Below are 6,860 nucleotides of genomic sequence, written 5' to 3' on the forward strand. Positions count from 1 at the left end.
GATTTGTGGTTGATCTTGTGGTTTTTGTGTGATCTCGATCTTTCTGGGTTTGTCGGTGACTTGGGTTTTCTGGGTTTTTGCGTGATCTCGTATTTTCTGGGTTTGTTGGTTATGTTTGTGGGATACCTGGTTGATCTAGGGTTTTCTGGGTTTGTTCGGTGTTCTTTTGAGGGTGATCTTGATTTTTTGGGTGATTGGTTTTCTGGGTGATTGTTTTTTCTGGTTTGATGGATTCCAAGAAAACGGAGAGTTTTCATGGCTTTTCGTCTTCCGATGATAACAAAGGAAAGACGAAAACGTTTGAGTATGAGTGCACCGATTCTCAATGTGATCTTGGTGAGTATTGTGAAGGTGAGCACAACTACAACCGTGAATATCTCCGGTACTTACGGCGGAGATACGATTCTTTCTGTGCTTCTCCTTCTACCGGCTCTGAAAAAACGGTGGAGGGAAAAGCTCCGCTGCCGCCGCCTCCGTCCCCTGGTGGTGGATCTAAATCTCTGATTCCGGACGATGAGGTTGATCAGCCGCCACCAAAGTCCCCTGGTGGTGGTTCAACAACCGTCGATGTGGGGGGTTCTGAAACCCTAGTTTCTGGGCAACCACCACAAGCACTCAAGCAGTGGCTGTGAACGACGGTCCTGATGACGCTGGTGAAAAATCTGAGGGTGCATGTTCGTTCTCCTAAGTTTGTGGGTGTTTCATGTCTACGAAGGGGAGTTTTCTCTTCTTCCCTCTCTCTCTCTCTCTCTCTCTCTCTCTCTCTCTCTCTCTCTCTATTTCTGGCTTTCCTTAGAATGCATGTTTAGCTGTTGTTGAAATGTAGGCCAGCAAGTGTGATCTCTTGCTGGCAGGGATGGATTTGTTGTTTGTTGAAGGAGATTAGTTGTTGCATGTGGAGTTTGGAGGGTTTATTCATGATTTATGCCCCTGTTTTTTGTTCATGAAATATGTCCCTGTTTTGATTCATGATTATATGTCCCTGTTGTTTTGAATCATGATTATATGTCCCTGTTTTGATTCATGTATGATTATATGCCCCTTTGAATTGCCATGTTTGGTAGTGAAAAAATTAGCCCCTTTTTTATGTTGTTGATCAAAATTGATGAAAATTTGCCCCTGTTTTATGCCCATATTTTACTTGATGCAAATACAATGTATTTTAAAGCAATAAATTGGTGATCATATGTCCCTTTGATGATATTGATTTGAAATTTTTTTACTTGATGCAAATTTTCCCTTTGTTTGGTGATCATATGTCCCCATTTGATGATCATATGTCCCTATTTGATGATCCCATGTGTGGTGTTTTGACCCTTCTTCCTAAATAAGTGTCACAATATGTCTGCCCGTGCTGCCTTGATATGTTGGTTTGTGATGAGTCTTCAATGTGTCCCTGTTGTGCTGGTCTGTGATGAGTCTTTAAATTTGCTGAGAACTATCCATGTATAATAAACCACAGTGCGCCATTAGCATCCAATCATTGACTGTTCGAGGATTTTGTGTACCATGACTGTTCGAGGCTTTTGTGTGCTAATGGTTTATTTACATGGTGTGCTTCGATGAAGCTTGGGGACATCTGAGATTAAAGTATCATGATTTGTTTTGGCTTTTTGATCTTTTTCTAGTTTTCATGTGTTAGGACACGAATAGTTTCCTTCACATATAAACTAGCATTAGATCGGGAAGGCAATTCATGTCGTGTTTTATACACTTCCGCTTAACTTATGAACTTGTTTTGCCTTTCTATCTTTTGCCAGTTTTCATGTATTAGGAACGAATACTTTCCTTTACATATAAACTGGCATTAGATTAGGAAGGCAATTCATTTCTTGTTAGTTGAGTTGTTAAATGTCCCTTTAAGTCCCGTTGTTGTGTGTGATCAGTGATGAGTCTTTCATACGCTTACTACAAAGTAGGAATGAAACTAAGCGCTAGTATACCACTTTGTAGCACCTTAATAATTCCTTGCTTTTATAAAATCATTTTCCAACTTAAAATAAAGGAATTACTAAAGCATTACCGCCACCGTGATAACGGTTAAGGCTATTACCTGAATTACGCAGCGGAAATTAATGTCAACTAACTTTTAAAAACATAATTAATGCAATATCGAGGCCTCCTACAATTTGGAACCATAATGGCCCAAAAATCAAAGTATAAATAGTTCAACAATTTCAAACATACTTAAAGTATAATTAAATAGTTCAAAATACGAAAACATGCAACTCTCTCGATCATCCCAAGCCACATGATTCCGATCTACCAACCTGCTATATTATTCTACTCCCCATCAATGCAAGTGCAAATGATAGATCATCATAGGGTCATTAAGGCAAAGGCCATGACCGAAACACACAAAGCACGTAGTCAGCAAAAGCTGAGTACTTACAAGAATAGAGTGAAACAAAACTAATACATGCATCACTCACTAAGTATTAATCAACATGGAAAAGCCATATAATAATTAACAACCAATCATGAATATAAGACTCGACTCTTGACTCACAATTTAATTAGAATAAGCTTCGAACGGGCCAAAAGAAAGTTCCATAAAGGAAAGGTGATGGGAGCCAACCATACACCAAGTAATAAATAATAAAATCGGACCATACCGAGTGTCGGGGCATACCGACGGAATTCCTGCGCATAATATAAATGAAACAACGTCTTGTATCATTAGTAGGAGTACGAGCTTTCCGGCAAGACTCCCCCCATTGTTCATACTCAAGGTATATACGTTCCAAGAGTTTTGAAGCTTGTTCTGGTTGCACTTTACGTTTCTTAATATTTTATTAGAGGTGAACTCAAGACTCAACAACGTACGCACATACAATTAATAAATGACAACCAAAACAATCTCATTTTAATGCCTTAGGACTTGTGATCAACAACGCAAGACACTTGTGAAATTACTACCATGTTCCTCCTCACGAAAGTGAGATTCCACATCATGCCCATTAACATGAGGGTTGTGCCCTTGCACGACAAATCCTAATTCATTTCATACAAAATATTCTCAACTGAACCCTACATGTGCGGTGGCTTACGTGAGCTAACCCTTCACATGTGGTAAAATAAATAGTACAACGAAGTACGAATAATTGGCTCAAAGTATGCTAGACATCCCGTACAATAGCATACAAATAAATAATCCATCCCTTGCATGCGAAACAAACCTTACATGCATAAATATTGAACAACATGATTGACAATGAAATCCATACTCATAATAATCCCAACATGCTTGTTCAATCAACGATTCAATAATTCCAATAATATTAATCCACATGATCGTTCACCAACGCAAATATGAATCCACATAATATAATTCACATCATCAACAATCATGAAATGTCCTTGACAAATAGTGTGGTCGCCCTAGACTTGTACGTACCTGGAATACCTAAGTACGGGGGGCCACTGTGCGAATCACAACTTACTAGAAATCAACTCCTATAAACACAATGGAGTAACTTAATTATTATCCATGTTTACTAAATTTCCAGCAACTTTGTTTAGTTTTAAAACACTTGAATTAATTAGAACTTAATCGTTCATTAATAAAATAATAGTCTCAATCAATCGTTTAAAACCCTAGCATGAAATTAATTTATTTTCATGTATAAAACCATTAAAAGTCGACGTTTTAAGTCTTTACAATATTCTGAAAAAATATAATTGATTATCATAATTAAATTCATCATCTAATTATGTTAATCAATCGCCCATAAGGCTTAGATTAAAACTCCAATCATAGTTTGTAATTACAACCATTAAAACTAATAAAAATTGAAGCTTTAATATATACTTCAAATCTGAAAATTATAATATTTCAATTCAAAACATTCTTCAATAATTCAAACATACAAATTCTCAAAATTCGGTGTTCATAACCGATCCCAGCATTTTAATTAATCAAAACCAATAATAATAATAATATAATTTAAATACGGAATTGAAATAGAATAGGCAAGGAAGAAGAGAATTATACCAATCCGGCCTATAGCACGGAACAAACACGAATTAATTGTGATTGGGCGAAAGAATTGAATGAACGAACCAGAACACACACACACACACATAAGACACACGGTTGTGCGTGTGTGTGCATGCAGTGCGGCACGGACATCAGCAAGGCAGTAGGGGCGAGGCTCGTGTGGCCACGAGCGAGAGAAAAGAGAGAGAGTGCGAGTGAGGGTGAGTATGGCTGGGCACGAGGCCACGCAGCGACAAGCAACAACATCACGCAACAGCATGCAGCACGCGTTGCTGTGAGAGAGAGACGCGAGGGAGAGCGAGAGGCAAGGGGTGTGGGTGGTGTTGCGTGCACGAGGGCACAAGGAAGTGAGCACGAAGAGAGGGGCGAGGGACGAGGGCTGTGCGAGAGGCACAAGGCACCAACGAGCAGTGGTGCTCGGTTGAGTGCGGGGCAAGGGAGACGGGCACAAGAGAGCCGAAAGAAAGAGAGAGAGAGGAAAAGAAGAAATACTGCAGCAGGATTGTAGAATGCTCATAACTTTTAATCTACAACTCGTAATTGATCGATTCTTGAAGCAAAGTTCAAGAACTTTTCGAGATCTACAACATTGAAGAAGAAACATTTTTCTGAAAACGAACGGAAGTAGGAGAAACACGGACAAACATAAGTTCGACGAAAGAAAGAAGAATTTAGGGTTAGGGTTTTACTTTTAGGTTTAATGAATAATAGGGAGCAATTTTGAGGGTGAGCACCTATATTTATAGGCTTAGGAAACTCAAAGATGGGCTAGGCTTTAGGATTCCTTTCGGGCTTCATTAAACATAGGATGAGCTTGTTTAATTTGTTTGGACTTGAACTTGGAATTGAATTGGGCTAGATTCATTTAAAATCGTTTTACTTTTGAAACCCAATTAAATTCCCAACATTAAATAATAAATTCGTTTGGTAATAATTAAACTAATAAATATTCTGATTAAATAAAATACATTTAAATAATATTTAAATGCATTTTGAATTCTAAAAACCATAAAAATACTTTATAAATATAATAAAATATATTTATAAAATACAGAAAAATACGAGGTATTACATGTGGGTCCAATATTTAACATTTCAGCAAAATCCCGTATGCATGTTCTGTCCCCCTTGCTTAATTCTGTGATGCTGTCTTGTTCAACTTGAATTCTTTTCCTGCCTGCATTTTTTGCCTTGGTTGCCATATTGTATCTCTGGAATGCTTCTTTTTGTTCCGTTGCTGTCTTCCATATTCTTGAAATTGTTCTTGGATGACAATTGTAGATTCGAGCAACGTGTGCCATGGCCCCAAAATAGGGTTTGCCCTTGTCCCCTTTGCTGTGATTGTTCAAAAGCCACATTAGGATTTGCAACCTTGTGTCACAGCTGAGCCTTGGCTTTTTTTTGCGTTGATGACCCCGTGGCCCGTAATTTTGCTGTTGGAATTATTCAGTGGGTTCATTTGATGCTGGTTCATTGAGGTCAAAAGAAAAAACTATGTGTTCCCTCGTATCTTCTGTCGGGTCACTCAAATCAAAATATTGGACATGTTCATCAATGATGTCCCCTTCTTCATCTGATTCAGGCACCCAATGATCATTGATGTTCCAAGCAGCCTCTTGCCATTGATCTTCATCATTTGTTTCCATGGTCTGAGCAAAAGAAGCCAAAGCAAGGAAGCTTCCCCTGTTTTTTTTTGCGTTTTTTCTACGACTTTCTGTTGTTTTTTTGGTTCTGATTTGAGTAAATACTCTCTCCTCATGTAATAAATGTAAAATGGAGGGAAAAGTCCCCTTTTGGTGCCAAATTTTCCCTCTCAAAGGGATTTGTCCCCACCTTGTATTTGCATCTGTGTATTTGATGATACTGAAATCTTATTGGCTGTTGGTTTTTGTTCCTGAATCTGATTGGTTGTTGTGAGGGGGTCGAAAAAAGCGCGAGGCTAATGCGTGACCTTGCTCCTCGTGGGTGTGACGATTCTTTTTATTCAATCAAGTGTAATTGGATTTCCTGTGAGTATACACCCAATTGACTAGTAGTATAGGAGTCGCCATTCAGTTTTTAACGACAATGAGAAAAACTGACAAAACCCGGTTATCGTGACATAAAGGGAGTGCAATTATGTTTGACCATGACGGCCGTAGGTTCCCTTGTGACCCCTGGTGTGGGGATCTCTCAATATACACCCGCAAGGTAGAGATTGAGGGTTCGGGGGACTGTAACTACCGAGAGGAGTAATTCGCTCGTCGGTAACTCCAGAGGCAGGATATCCTTACTAGCTCAGCATAAATAATTGAAGGGACAGGCGTTAACTATTAAACTAATCTGAGTTGATTTTAGCAATATGCAGCATATAATACTAATTCGATCGTGATTATCTGATCTAAATAGCATTAAGGGACCTAGCATGATAATCCGATTTCCCAAAAATATTATATTTGTTAGGCATGGTAGAACATTCAGATTAGGTTAGTTTAACAGTTCATAAAAAGGGCGAGGAAAGCAGTTAAATCATCGAAAAGGGACACATTACGACGCACCCTTGAGAGGTGCGTCACGGTTCTCATAAAACTAACCACTTTGACTTTGCTATTTCTCCTTTTTATTTAACGAATCTCAATTATGGGACAGGATACTTTCTGTTCGATTTATGGATCGATTGCGACAGAACGCGTGAACAGTTTCGCAGCGAGAGGCTTAGGCTAAGGGTTCGAGTCAATACTCAGAATATAATTGTGTGTTGTTGTTGTGTCACGTCGAAACTAGGGGCCTATTTATAGGGAAGAGTTCGTGGAAAGATAGAATTGCAGAGTTCTAATCCACAAAGAATTAGGAAAAGAGACGTACCCAGGTATTTTCAGCG

This window comes from Spinacia oleracea, chromosome 2, assembly GCF_020520425.1.
Source record: "Spinacia oleracea cultivar Varoflay chromosome 2, BTI_SOV_V1, whole genome shotgun sequence".
NCBI lineage: Eukaryota > Viridiplantae > Streptophyta > Magnoliopsida > Caryophyllales > Amaranthaceae > Spinacia > Spinacia oleracea.